Source organism: Saimiri boliviensis, chromosome 18, assembly GCF_048565385.1.
Source record: "Saimiri boliviensis isolate mSaiBol1 chromosome 18, mSaiBol1.pri, whole genome shotgun sequence".
Classification (NCBI taxonomy): domain Eukaryota; kingdom Metazoa; phylum Chordata; class Mammalia; order Primates; family Cebidae; genus Saimiri; species Saimiri boliviensis.
In genome coordinates, this window is record NC_133466.1 from 35,998,273 (window position 1) to 36,013,711 (window position 15,439).

General features: G+C 32.9%; 1 protein-coding gene across 5 annotated transcripts in view; it reads left to right on the forward strand.

Moving 5' to 3' along the window:
• CADM2 (cell adhesion molecule 2) overlaps positions 1-15,439 on the forward strand; it is a 1,054,563-nt gene that overhangs the window by 995,772 nt on the left and 43,352 nt on the right. The window lies entirely within an intron of this gene.

Here is a 15,439-nt window from a genome sequence, read left to right on the forward strand (position 1 = left end):
AAATTTGATTATTCAAAGTTCTTGACACATCTATAAATAAAAATTGAGAAAACTTGCCTCATAGAATTTCTGTGACTATGAGGCAAGTTATGTTCAAAGGTAAGAATTACCTGTGAACGTAATTAGTAATAAATGGAAAGTGTTTGGAATAATGCCTATTATATATGTAATCATCTCAAAAACCTTATCTATTATTGGTACTAGTATTCATAGCTGTAGAAATATATCCACTCTGCATCACTCACAGATAAAGATACATGACATAGACAATAGGTACACTAAAACTTCATACCTTTAAGAATGTACCCCTACTTAAAAGTCTTTGTCACACTAAATTACAGGCAAACTTGAACGGATACTGAGATCAAGAAAATTAGTGGAAACTGTACCAAAGTGTCACTTCAGAAGGGGTGACCCAAAGCATTTCCTGCTGATTATTCCTACGTAGAAAAATTATGGACCCAGTGTTGCCAAATTATCAGATTTTAAAATTCATAATCTCATAATAGGACTTTTCAAAGGTTAAATATACTTTCATATGTATTTGGAGCCAATGGCTCCAAATAAATTAAGTCTGGACCAAATATAGACCATGGATTCTTTGCTCTATTAAGAAAGATAAGGAGTATCAAAATTATTTTATAACTATACTATAGAGAAAGAAAAATAGTGTTGGTGCATGGGGAATTGATGGAGGAGACTGATCTTGTTAAAAACAAAATAAAACAATAAAAAAATTCCTTGCATCTTTATTTTTAATGGCAAAGCAAAAAACATTCCAGTTATAACATTATTATCTCTGTAATACTTGCCTTTGGTCACCGCAAACCCAAAAATCTGAGATTCATGAAGTAATAGCATCATTGGAAGGGATTTAGTCCAATCTAATGTTAAAACCCTGAACGGTTACAGGATAGTAGCTCATGTGAGTTTCAACATGTCACTGTGTCTTCGTCAAAATTTTAAAAGATACCGTGTCACTCTTGTGTGGTTACTGTGGTGCCATGGGGTGCCTCAGCTCACAAAGAGGGCACCAAACTCTGACACTATGCTGTATTCCTGTGTGCAGAGAACATGGCATGACAGGATGAATGTTATGCCTCATCAAGAATTAAATATTTATCTAACATTTCCCAGGCTTTTATGCTTTATGTTAATTTTGTCCTATTCATACGTTGGATCTAGTCCAGTATTTAGCAAAATGATAATAAATATAGAAGAAAAATTATCCCTGCTGCTGGCTATTTCTGCAAAAGCCACTTAACTTTTCTTCCTGATTCCATTTTTCTTTATTCTCTCCTGCACTCCACACAGCAGCGTGTGGAATGCATAAAATGCAAATCAAAGCAAAACCTATCAGTGTCTCATGACCACCTTGGGACTGAAGTTCAGTGGTAAGTTGCTACCTTGGTATTCTGTGACACACAGGCATTGTTCTTTACTGACTACGCTACATATACCGCCTTTCCTGGCTCTTGATCTATAGAAGGCCTTTCAGTTTCTTGCTAAAGCTCCTCTCCTATCTGAGCCGCATGCTTTACTGTGCAGGAACATTCTTTTCCCTCACTTGTTAATTCCCAGAAAAAGCAGGAGTCATCTCTTGCTCCATCTATTGTTACTGCTTTTCCCAGCACCACACTGAGAAAAGCACCTGCTGTACTTGTAGGTATAAGACTGTGGAGGCAGTTATAAATGTTTTTCTCCTTGTAGCTGTTTTTAATAAGTTGTGATTAATGCATAGTTCAGTACCTAATGTTAAGTTCAGTAAAAAATGATGTAATCTCCAGGAGTGATTATTTTTATTTTTTACAAAAGTTTGTGAGTTTATAGTAGGTGTACATATTTATGTGGTGTATGAGCTCTTTTAATACAGGCATACAATGTAAAATAAATATATCATGGGGAATGGGTAATCCATCCTCTCAAGCATTTATCCTTTGAGTTGTAAACAATCCAATTATACTCTTTATTTTAAACTATACACTTATTATTGACTATAGTTACAGTATTTTGCTGTCAAATAGTAGGTCTTATTCTTTCTAATCATTTTTTGGACCCATTAACTACCCCCACCTTCCACTCAACCCCTCTACCCCTAGGACCCTTCCAGCCTCTGGTAACCATCCTTCTACTCTCTTATCTCCATAAGTTCAATTGTTTTGATTTTTAGATCCCACAAATAGGTAAAAATATGCAATGTTTATCTTTCTGTGCCTGGCTTATTTCACTTAATATAATGATCTCCAATTCCATTCATGTTGTTGTAAATGATGGATCTCATTCTTTTTATGGCTGAATAGTACCCCATTGTGTATATGTACCATATTTTCTAATCCATTCATTTATTGAGGGACATTGAGGTTGCTTCTGAATATTAGCTATTTTAAACAGTGTTTCAACAAACATAGGACTAGGAATTATTGTAATACCCAATTTTTACAAATTTTTGAAAGCAGTATTTTTTGGAAAATGACCACATTTTAAGGATGTTGCCCTCTAGAAATGTAGTCTAGAGCTTTAACAGAAAGGTTTCATCCCTGATGACAGAATGATCAACATGGTGGCAGGAACCTGGGCAGAGGGTATTATGAGTTCAGAATTACCTATGCCTTAATATTACATGGGCAATCCATTATCCACCAACAGATAAGCTCTGTGTGACCTGCTGAAATTGTGGAGCAGCATTCAGCCTGTTGAAGGTCTTGCTTTCTCTATGCTAGAGGGTAGTCAATGAAAAGAGGGTGAAACTTTGAAACCTCCAAGACAGGTGTATATTTAGTCTTAATCTTTCTTTTCTCTATTAGGAATAAGCTGTCAGATGTAACAACTGAGGATTCCTTAGACCTTCAGGTACCCTAACAAGTGAGGATTTCCTTGAGGTTCAGGTACCCTTGCCTGGGAACTACTTTGACCTCCTCAGAAACATGACTAGGGTGTTTTGAGGACTATTCTGCTCCAGAAATTCCTTTCATGGCATCTTTCCACAGCAGTGGGTCTTACTAATTTAAGTGTATGGGCTGGGTGCAGTGGCTTATGCCTGTAATCCCAGCACTTTGGGAGGCCAGGACAGGCAGGTCACGTGAGGTCAAGAGTTCCAGACCAGCCTGGCCAACATGATGAAACTCTAGCTCTACTCAAAATACAAAACTTAGCAGGGCGTGGTGGCTGATGCCTGTAATCCCAGCTACTCTGGAGGCTGAGGCAGGAGAATCACTTGAATGTGGGAGGTGGAAGTTGCAGTAAGCCAAGATGGTGCCATTGTGCTACAGTCTGGGTGACAGAGTGAACTTCTCAAAAAAAAAAAGGAAAAAAAAAGGCCAACATGGTGGCTTATAATCCCAGCACTTTGGGAGGCCAAGGTGGGAGGATCACCTAAGGTCAGGAGTTTGAGACCAGCCTGACCAATGTGGAGAAACCCTGTCTCTACTAAAACTACAAAATTAGCCTGGCGTGGTGGCTCATGCCAGTAATCCCAGAGGCTGAGGCAGGAGAATAATTGATTGAACCTGGGGGGCAGAGGTTGTGGTGGACCGAGATCACACCATTGCACTCCAGCCTGGGCAACGAAAGCAAAACTCCATCTCAAAAAAAAAAAAAAAAGCAAATTAACAAACCTATTGACTTTTCTCTTCCCCCACCCGCCCCACGTCCGCTGTCATCTCTCTGCTGCAGTCTCCATTCCCCACAACTTTTTATGTCCTGGTAACTGCCTAGAAACAGGATGATCTTTACTGTATCCCAGATTCCAGTAATTTAATCGTGTTTAAGTAAAGTATGACTCTATTCAAGGTGGATTTGATAAGGGTTATCAAAATACAAATAGTACAAATGATCATAACAATAATGGTGATAAAAAGCAACAGCCAGTGAAGATAAACTTGGACCAAAAAAAAAAAAAAAAAAGACAGAAAGAAGAAACAATATGACACTGGGGGAAATGTTAATAGGTTGCTCTTGGCATGTTCTAATAATCTGTGCGCTGATTGTCATGAAACATACAACCTCAACTTTCCAGCAGCCAAGGTAAATAAATAAATAAATATAGAATTTCACCTGGGGATGGGGGAGCTTGCCAAATTGTTTTAGTGCATTAGCCTATGAGGTCCAGGCTTACCTCTTTTTGCCTAATTCACTGTTATCTTTTGCTTTGCGAAGCAGATACCATTTAAAAGATATGGGGACTTCCTTAAAGGTCAAATAGAAGAGACTTTGTTACATAATTAAACTGTTGTGACTGGTGATTGGACATCTCTGGCTTACACACCTTAAAGAGTACTATCAAGACCAAGGAAATGTTTAAATTACTACAGAGTTTTTGGCTTCTCTATGACTTTCAGTTTTAATGTCCTATTCAGTAAGTGTGGAGAAATAATTAAAGGCCATGGTACTTTTATGACAAATTATAAAGATGTATTTTTATCTTAATTTTCAGATGAAAAATGTCTTGCTTTTATTTTTATTGAACATTTGCAAGTTAATCTCAAATAGCTTAAAATAGAGCTAAAAGGAAAACTTTAATTGTAGCTTAAGAATTTGAAAGCAAATTTTCCTAACATGGCTAACCAGTTCATCATTTGGGAGTTGTACATACATCATGTCATGAAATTCAAGCTAACCACAGAATTATCAAATATCAAGTGTAAGTTAATTTGAGATGTGAAAATCAATTTTGTTTTCCAAAGTTGAGGGTTATTCTAAAGGATAGTATTGCAAAATATAAAAATTAATACATTTTATAGTGAAGGAAAATCTTTCTAGACTAATGAAAGAGATGCGCAGCTTGTTCACTCCTTCACACCTGCAGTGTAAAGACAACTGGTTGCTGTCTTTAGCAGTTACATAACCAAACAAAGAAAAATAGAACACCAAACTTTAGGCCATCTGCATGGCACATTGAATATTAGAACCACCTGGTTTGAAGTATGAAAAATTATCACTTTAGAATCATTCTAGTATATGATATAATTTTGAAAAATGAAATTTGAACTATTATCAAGACATTTTATTTGCATTTTACTTTATTTGCGTAAATGAAAACACCAAACATATACGATGCTTAATTAAATTTTGAGATGACATAGAGGAAGGAAATATGTAGTCTATGCAAAATGAAATGACAATTTTAAAGGGTAGCAGAAAATCCAGTCACCAAAGGGGATTTAGAGGGCTAAATTTTAATTTGGAATATTGATCAGTACTAATTAAAAGGCAAAATGAACTATTCAATGCTTTTTTCTAGTTCAAAAAGAACTTGGTTATATATTTGACCCAGATGAATTTTATATAGTTTCATGAATAAGGTTATCTTCTCTCAGATTTGTTAGAAATATGCATTTAGAATGCTATTAATTTTAATCATTTTTTCCAGTTTTCAATTATATGGATTATCATCTATAAATGTTAAATTAATGAGTATCTTCTCAATTCATCAGTGCATTTGATATAAAATGTTCTTTCTTGTCTCCAAATATTCTCTTTTTATATGAGAAAATAAAATTATTATAACAATACAGGGTAATTTGGCACTATGGCTCTCACTGAGAATAAACATATAATGGTATTTATTGCATACTGAAGGCTAAAGAGATTGAACCTTAATAATTTAATAAATCCAGACTTGATGTTATATTGTGCGTGTGTAGGGAAATATATATATACATATGTATATATATATGTGTATATATATATGTATATATGTGTATATATATGTATATATATGTATATATATACATATATATATATATGCTTTCCAGCATTTGAGCAATCAGAAGTAAAATGGTATATACATACCTACAATGATGACATTACCTATGTACATGAATTGTAGAAAATATCTGTTTCTCTGGAACTTGATTCTCAAACATTTCAGAATTTTAAGGGAAGAAAGTCTGTTTGAAAGGTTTTGGCAAATTTATTTCATTCATTACTATTTTTTTTAAGAAGTTCATTTATTTTTGGATTGCAAGCAGCTTCTACTTCAGATAGGATACTTTTAAATGAGTTAATGAAATATTTTGTTAAAACTTAAAATAGTTATATGACATATTTTGTAGGTTTTACTATACTTTGCCATTTTTATCATATGAATTAGTTGACAGTGCAACTATCTAATGACATAAACTGATCTTTCTTAAAACGTAAAGGCTTCTTCCTCCCCCATGGACTGTTTAAAAACTGTTTTTTACATAGTCACATAAGGATTTTGAAACTGGTTTCTAATGAATTTCATTTGTATATTCTTGAAGTTTTAAAAATTATTTTTTAATTTACAAAATAATATGTATTCAAATTTATTTAAAATTCTATATGTATAACATGATGTTTTGAAGTGTATACACATTGTGAAATGGCTATATCTAATAACAAATGCATTATGTCATATCATCATTTTGGGTAACACAACACGATTTCTGATGGTTTGTATTTAGGTAATACCCTAAATGATGCCTTTGTTACTTGTTGATTTTCTTGGTGAAATTTTTTCTTCCTTTTAGGACTACCTGGAAAGACCCTCAACTCTGCTTTACTTAACCTTCTAATTCTTTAGTTTAAATTACCGTAAATAGCAATGATGGCATAATATTTCATATTGGCAATACTATAAATTACAAAGATAGTTATTTGAAATTACAAATGTAATATTACATATTGGAAAAACACATAGGGAATTACAATCTTGGACAGGTCAAATAATATTTATCTAAATAAATTGAGTAATAACAAAAACAAACTTGATCTGATAGAATACATACAAATCTGCTCTTTAAATAAAACATCTGTTTTTTTCTCAGGTAAGGGTAAACTTGTTATATTTTTTTTAAATCAGTCATCTGTTGAGTAGCAAAGAAAGAATCAGTAAAAGAGAATGGAAAAGAGTCAGTAAAATAATCATATCTTTATAATCACTAGTTAATCCAATTAAGAAAAAACTATTATTATACATAAGTAATCAAGGAAATTAATTGCCAATGAAGAAGAAATCAAAAGAATAGAAAGGAAATGTGTTTTATATCTCTAGGCACAGCTATTTAAAAACCTATATGAAATAAATACCCTTCTCTGAAAATATAAATTATAAAAAGGTATTTATTAGAAAATGCAAAAATTACAGATAATGTGATAAATTTGCCATTTATCATATGTCTACTCTTTGTATCAAGATATAAAGAAACTGATCCATTTTAAAACTGATTCCAGGCACGGAAAAAAAAAAAAAAAAAAAAAAAAAAAGCTTCCCATTACTTTTTATAGCATCATCACATGAATAGCAAAATCTTATAAAGACAGCACAGAGAAAGAAAATTGCAGATCAATTTTACTGAAATATTAATCAGTTTTACTGCAATATTAATGCAAAAATCCTAAATGAAATACTAGCAAGTATTATAGAGTCATGTATTAAAAGAATCACTAATCTTTACAAATTAAATCATTAGTAATAATTCAAATTTGGTTTAACATTAAGAAATCCATCTATATAACTAACACTTTTAATCAGTTCTGTTAGTATGTGCATCTTAATACATATTAAGTAGATATATGAAAATTGGCACACTCCATTCAATACAAAAAACAAAATCTGCATAAGAAATGTACCTGAAAGGCCAATGCTGCAATTAGTGGCACACCCTTGCAGTCTATTAAAATTGGTGGAATTGGGGCAGTAAGAGAAAAAGGAGAAGTAGGAAAAGAAAGATGGGAAAGAAAAGAAGAAAGAGTCGAAGAAAGGAAGAAACAAAGGAAAGGAAAAGGATACAAAGTAATAAGGAAAAAGTAATAGAATATATACAAAGTAATAGGAAATATACAAAGTAATAGGTAATAGACAAAGTAATCTTATAATAGGTAATACAAAGTAATGGGAAATATACAAAGTAATAGGAAATACACAAAGTAATAGGAAAAATGAAACAAAGTAATAGGAAAAGGATCCTAATTCTAGAACTTCTTGAAAAATTGGGGCAGCTAATGCCAATTATATTGTATAAGAGGTGAATCTGTTATCCTTTCTTGTTGGTATAATTAAAAATGAGACCGTCTAAGAGAAATGTGTAAAAAAAGAAAAATGCTAGAAAAAGTATAGATTCAGTAAGGTGGAAATGTACAAATACAAATTCCAAATTTAATAGCTTAAAAACTATAGTGGGAATATAAGTGATTTAATTGTAAGAAAAAAAAAGAAACCTTAGAAATAATAATGTGGTATAAACTTTCAAGGAATTCAAGTATACAATTAAGTAAATAAGAAGATACATTTTAGTGTTGGATACTATTAAATAAGAAGATTCATTCTAGTGTTGAATATTTTATGTTATAAAATATTATCATAGAGAAATAAACTCATATGAAAATATTTATTATCCTTAGTTTGTGACTCTGTAAAGGACAGAGCAATCAGCATTTTGTTAAATACATATGATTTCTACATAACTATAACTCATACTAAAATATTTTTCCTATTTTAAAATAATTGGTATACCTCAATATAAAACATCTTCTGTTTTAAACATTTATGTATGTATAATAAATTGAGTACTACTTATTTTAGTAAATCAGTACAATTAAATGCATATTATAATAGAATAACCTATATGAAAATGTCCTGGTCTCATCCTGTCAGTATGCTTTGTTCAATTCTAATTCATGCTCATGTTGCTTTATCCACTTTTTCCCATGGTCACACACAATAAATTACAATATTTAAGAAAGTTAACTATTTTATTGTTAAAATGAAAAAGTCATTTACAAGCATCTTGAAATTTTCCTAGCATGTAATTAACTCATGTCAGTCTATTGATACACTGTATTTTTTGAGTCAATTCTAATACTTTAATGGTAAAGCACATACATGGAAATTGATGTATATAAGGGTGAAAGAAGTAAACAGAGGAAAATAGTGACATAGAAATACGTCATACAGCTACTTCTTGGGAATGTATGCAAACATCTATCTATATATACTTTTTTATATTTAATTACTAATAACTAATAAGCATCTTGCATATGATAAACTCTTAGAATTATTATATATACCAATCCATCTTTTAAAAGTTTTCTAGATAAAAGAATAAGAGAAAATTGTGGTACCTATTTTTTCATTTTGCTGAAATTATATTGAGTTAGAGGTTAATGATAGGTAAGGAAAAAATTATGATGAAATAGGGAGAAAATATAATTGAATGATAGTTCTGAGCTCCCCATTGTTAAACTTCCACCTCTTTTTTCCTTTAGGCATGAAAGCTAGCACAAATTTTGTTAACCACAGGCCAACACATTATCCTTCTTAGCAGAAGTTTCAAAGGGGCAGGGAGGTGAAAAACTTAAGTGGACCCTTTCTTTGCCTCTGAAAGTAATTTCTAAAATCTTAACCTTCTGAATTCAGTCTCTGGCATTTTATGATAATGTTAACACTTAGGGAAATCATGTTTTATTCATATTTAATAACAATTAATATGTCTTTGCTATATAATCAAGATAAAATAGTCCAGTTTCCCAAAGTGATTTTTTTTTATAATAAGGAAAACAGAAATTACTAAGGATTCAATTAGGGGGTTAAAACAACTTTAAATTCAACAAAAGAATTATTTTTAAACTTTCACTGATTTTCTTTTATAAATCTGAACTTTGAGAATATTTAGAGAGAAAAACAAAATTTCACTTGTTGCAAAAGAAGAAAATCAATCCAAGAGAAAAATACAGTAATTATTTTCTAACTACCATATATCAAACATTTGTGCTAATTGCTTTAAGCTGTCCTACAGGCCCATTTCTGTGCCATCTGTGCCATTTCTATGCCATCAAGCTAATGTGGGATCATACTATTATGGACAAGCTGGAAAAAAAAAATATATATATATATATATCTTTTTTTCATATATATGTGTGTGAGTCAGTTAGTCACAATAACATAAGTATGGGACAATCTAGAAAATATATCCATTTGAGGCTTCAAGAGTTCATTCTATGATTTGGTCAAATAGATGTTATTCCTATACTTCCAGACATGTTTTGCTAATTATTTATGCAATAGCTCAAAATTGTAGTTTGATTTCTGAAGGAAAGTTGTAAAACATTTTTAGTTAGTCATAAAGTATTTACCAAGTACTCTTAGGAAGAGAAGTATTTCTTGGCCCCCCATGGTGGCACATGCCTGTAATCCAGCATTTTGGGAGGCCAAGCCCAGAATTGGAGACCAGACAGTGAAACTTGAGGAAATGAGTGTCTACAAAAAAAATACAAAAATTAGCTGGGCATGGTGATGTGCATTTGTAGTCTCAGGTACTCAGGAGGCTGAAGCAGGAGAGTCGCTTAAATCCGGAAGCAGAGGTTGCAGTGAGCCAAGATTGCACCACTGAATTCCAGCCTGGGCGACAGTGGGAGACATTGTCTCCAAAAAAAAAAAAAAAAAAAAAAAAGATTTCCCCTGTGTGTTAAATTACAATTGGCTTATATTGGCTTAGGAAAAATTATTTTATGTGTATTCTTTAAAACTGCTTTTTTCTTTTGAGACACAGTCTCACTCTGTTACCGCCCAGGTCACACAGACTAAAGTCCACCTCCCATGTTCAAGCAATTCTTGTGTCTCAGCCTCTGAAGTAGCTGGGACTACAGACATGCACCACATGCCTGGCTCACTTTTGTATTTTTAGTAGAGATGGGTTTTCACCATATTGGCCAGGCTGGTCTCGAACTCCTGACCTCAAGTGATTTGCCTGTCTTGGCCTCCCAAAGTGCTGTAATTACAGGTTTGAGTCACCATGCCTGGCCAAAACTACTTTTTTTTTTTTTTCTTCAATACATCACTTCAATTTCCCTTTGAAAACTTTTAATCCTATTTAATTATGTTGCTTCTCAGAGCAATATACTTCCTCTGTCCTGTATCAGTGATGTGCCTTAGCTTGAGATAGAAATTCATCGGTGTAGACATGGCTAAGTAGTCACTAATAATGATTTTTAATAGATTATCTAATCACTTCCTATGTCTACAAAAAATCTGTGAAAAACATATTTATTGGGTCAACAAAGATCCCATTTAGCTTAAGATGTAGTTTTAAATAAATGATGTGCTACTCACTGTAAACATTTCTCACTTAAAAATATTGGATTATTCTCTCTGTAAGTATATTGTCCTTCAGGCTCATCCACATTGCAGCAAAAGGCAAGATCCTGTTCTTTTTGAGGTGTAAATAATATTTCATTGCATATGTGTACCACAGAATAATCTCACTTCTATGTGGAGTCTTAAAAATATTCAGCTAGAGAGATAGAGAACAAAACAGCAGTTACCAGTGGCAGGGGATAGGGAAAGAAATGGAAAGATGTAAGTCAAAAGTTAAAAGTAGCAGATATATAGGATGAACAAGTCTAGAAACATAATGCACAACATAAGAACTATAGGCAATATAACTGTACTGTGTATGGGATTCATGCTAAATGAGTAGATTTTAGCTGCTCTTGCCACACACTCAAGAAATGGTGACTGTGAAATAATGAATGTGTTCATTTGCTTCAGAGTACCATCTATATGCATATTTACTATCTGTATGCTTCTTGTAATATCAAGTTGTATACCTTAATTATGCAAAATACAGTTTATTTTTTAAATATATTGGATTAGTTTGAGAGAATGCACCTTTATAAACACACATAATTGTCATTTTAGCTTTTTGATTATAAATACACATACACGCAAGCATGCACTTAGAGAATGTGCTCATTTTCTGAACTACAAATGGTTCTTTAGTAAATGTAACCTAGGTGATTCAATAATATGATTTTAAATGACTATAAGCCTCAGTTATTCCTTGTTCTAATTTAATTCAGTTTTCATATTTCCCACCATTAGCCTATTTAATAGGTTAATAGTATATATTTTTCTCTCTCTCTTCTTCTTCTCTTTTAAACATTTTGTAATGACTCAAACTTTAGAGGACTTCTTGACAATGAATCAATGTCGGAAAAACTTGACAATTAGGTAGCATGAGCATTGACACAAAAGATTAAACTTGTTTGTAGTATTCAAATATTTTGTCTATTTATCATTATAACCTTGCATTTGTCAAAAACGTAAGTGATGACCTATTTCTACATTTTTAGTAAAAACTGATACCTTTACAAATATGCCTAATAGTCGTTTTAGTTTTTTTATTATAAATACATGCACACACATGCACTTAGAGAATGTCCTCATTTTCTAAACTACAGAGGGTTATTTAGCAAACGTAACCTAGGTGATTCAATAATAATATGATTTAAAATAATGCCAGGCCTCAGTTATTCCTTGCCCTCATTTAATTCACTTCCATGTCGTTTAATTCACTTCCATGTCACAGAAAATATGCATAAAAGTTGGCAGAATCAAACATAATATGAACGTTTTATTGTTACATTGTTAGTGACATTGAAATATCCATATATGTGCTTTTTTTCAGTTACCTGCACGAGTGAGTCTTCACTTCAAAGAGATAAAATATATAGCAAAAACAATAAAATTATTCCTCTGGTTGAGAGCTTCAGGGTTCTGACATTTTACACTTCATTTTATCTAGTATGTGTGCTATGGCAAATAGTAATAAAAGGGGGGAAAAGGGAATATCAAAAATGCAACATGCTATACACATTGACAAAAATATTAGCAGATATTGAGAAAAAAATTTTTTTTCAAATGCCAATATGTATAAACAAATTTAACAGAACTAAGTTTGTACACACTGCCCTGTAAGTTATGTCACTTATCCTGTGGTCTGTTCTCTTATAGATTCCATCATAGAAAAATCCAAAATTAAAAAATAGAGGTCTCCAGAATGAGGTGTTTTTTTGGTTTTGTTTTGTTTTTTAACGTTTGGGAGAAGGATGCATCTTTGCCTTACTCTTTTTTTTTTCTTAATTTTTAATAGCATCACTTTTTTCTTTTATTTTTCGTAAATTAAACTTTAAGTTCTGGGATACATGTGCAGAACATGCAGGTTTGTTACATAGGTATACGTGTGCCATGGTGGTTTGCTACACCCATCCCCCTGTCATCTATGTTAGCTATTTCTCCTAATGCAATCCCTCCCCAATACCCCCATCCCCTGCTGTCCCTCCCCTCACCCCTCACCCTTCCTGACAGGACCCTGTGTATGATGCTTCCCTCCCTGTGCCCATGTGTCCTCATTGAGGAAGACAATGTGGCAATTCCTCAAGGATTTAGAAATAGAAATACCATTTGACTCAATGGAAATCCAAAACCTAAAATGCAATAAAAAAAAAAAAAAAGAAAAAGAAAAAGAAATCCTATTACAGGGTATATACCAAAAAGATTATAAATCACTCTACTATAAAGACACATGCATATGTATGTTTATTGCACCACTGTTTACAATAGTAAAGATTTTGCCTTACTCTTAAAAAGAATGCAATACCTATCTTCCATGGCTGTACTTCTTCTGAATGTCTGTCTCTCATTGTAGATGATGTTGTTTATCTGGAAACAGCTTCTTTTTAGACTACCAACTCTCTCTTAACTTCAGCCCCAATCTTCACTTTTTCACTTTGACATGGAACATTATTCAGAAAAATTATGAAGAATTCAAGGTTTGATTTAGCTCTTTCTTTTTATTTCCCTCTAACTCTTTAATTACTGTGAAGTAAATGTATTAAGCACTCTCCACATTCTGTCCATGCTCCCATTTCAACAAAATTCACCCTGACTTTACTCATTCACCCAGAGTTCTACTTCCAGCTTGCCAAAGAAATATTTACAGTTTGATAAACTGAAGCACATTAATATGTAAATGTGACAGTGTTCACTTTAAGATCTTCCTTTCCCCAAATAGCTGCAGTGGGAAGTAGCCATTGGGAAGCAATGCCTCCTTTCCATTGTCTGTTTGACCCCACCATAGTAGGCTGACCCCTTTAACAGGTCTAAGCCATATTACACAAGTTCTGACCTACTTTTCATTAACAAAGGACAGATCAGGTCTCCAATTTTATCATTTCCATGTATGCGTATTCATGTTCTGAAATTTATAATTATTTACCTGTTCTTGTTAGAGCACAAGTAAGTGAGAATCTTTATTGAATCTCTATTGCTGAGTAATACATTGGAATGTTCAAAGTGAGCAGTAATTGAAATGAAAGACAATTGTATTCCTACCAAGAGATACTTTATGGAGATTAACATATCACATCTTCAGGTACAAACTGAAATTATCTCAGGCCTGAAGTCTGCCTAAATTAATACATTATTGGTAATTTGGAGCAATTATATATGTATTGTTTTGCCATTAATACATTGTATCCACAATCGTGCATGTTCTGTAAATGATAAATCTATAACATTTGGCTTTATTAGATACCAGCAAAACTTTCATCACATTTGAAGCTTTTGAAGATATTTCTGCTACCAAACTTATTTAAGATTATTTGCCTTGTCTTGAAATATTGACTTATATATGTTGAAATCAGAATAAAAAGGAAGGATGCTCTATTAGTCTCAGTTTTCTTAATAGTAGTCTAGATTATTAGCTCCCACTAGGATCTTAAACATGCATCTTTATTATTATTTTTTTTTCTTGAGATAGAGTTAACCCTGTCACCCTGGAGGGCAGTGGTGCAATTTTGGCTCACTGTGCAATCCCAGGCTCAAGTGATTCTCATGCCTCCTCTGCCTGAGTATCTGGGATCGCAGGCACGCACCACTCCCCAGTTTCTTCTTTCTTTTTCTTTTCTTTTTTTTATTTTGGAGACAGAGTCTCTCTCTGTCACCCAGGCTAGAGTGCATGTCATGATCTCGGCTCACTGCAACCTCCGCCTTCTAAGTTCATGCGATTCTCCTACCTCAGCCTCCTGAGTAGCTGGGACTACAGGTGAATGCCACCATACCCAGCTAATATTTTGTAGTTTTAGTAGAGCTGAAGTTTCACCATGTTGGTCAGGCTGGACTCCAACTCCTGACCTCAGGTGATCTGCCCACCTCAGCCTCCCAAAATGCTGGGAGGATTATAGGCATGAGCCACTGTGCCTAGCCCCTTATTTGGCAAAACAGTGTTTTGAAAATAATTTTTTGTTATAAGGCTATGAACAAAGTAAATGTCTTCTAGGGACATTTTTTTTTTAATTCCAAGTTTGTAGCCACCTAAAGTTTAAACTATTCTTATTTTTTTAAATTTTTATACAAATGATAATACCATGTCTTTCATTCACATCTTCATCTGACAAACACTTCTTCATTGGTGGAGGCAGACCTTGGGATAAGGGTGGTGTATACTGAGATAATCTGCTTTTTAGCAGAAGGTAGGTAGATAATAGATTTTAAATTCATCAAGTAATTTATTATCTAAATTAACAGATAAAATGTAACAAGTATGATTTTTATCACACAGTTATATTATGATAAGTATTTGTTTATTCCTCTGAAATTTATATTTTCTCAATTTTGTAATCAACTGGAACTGAA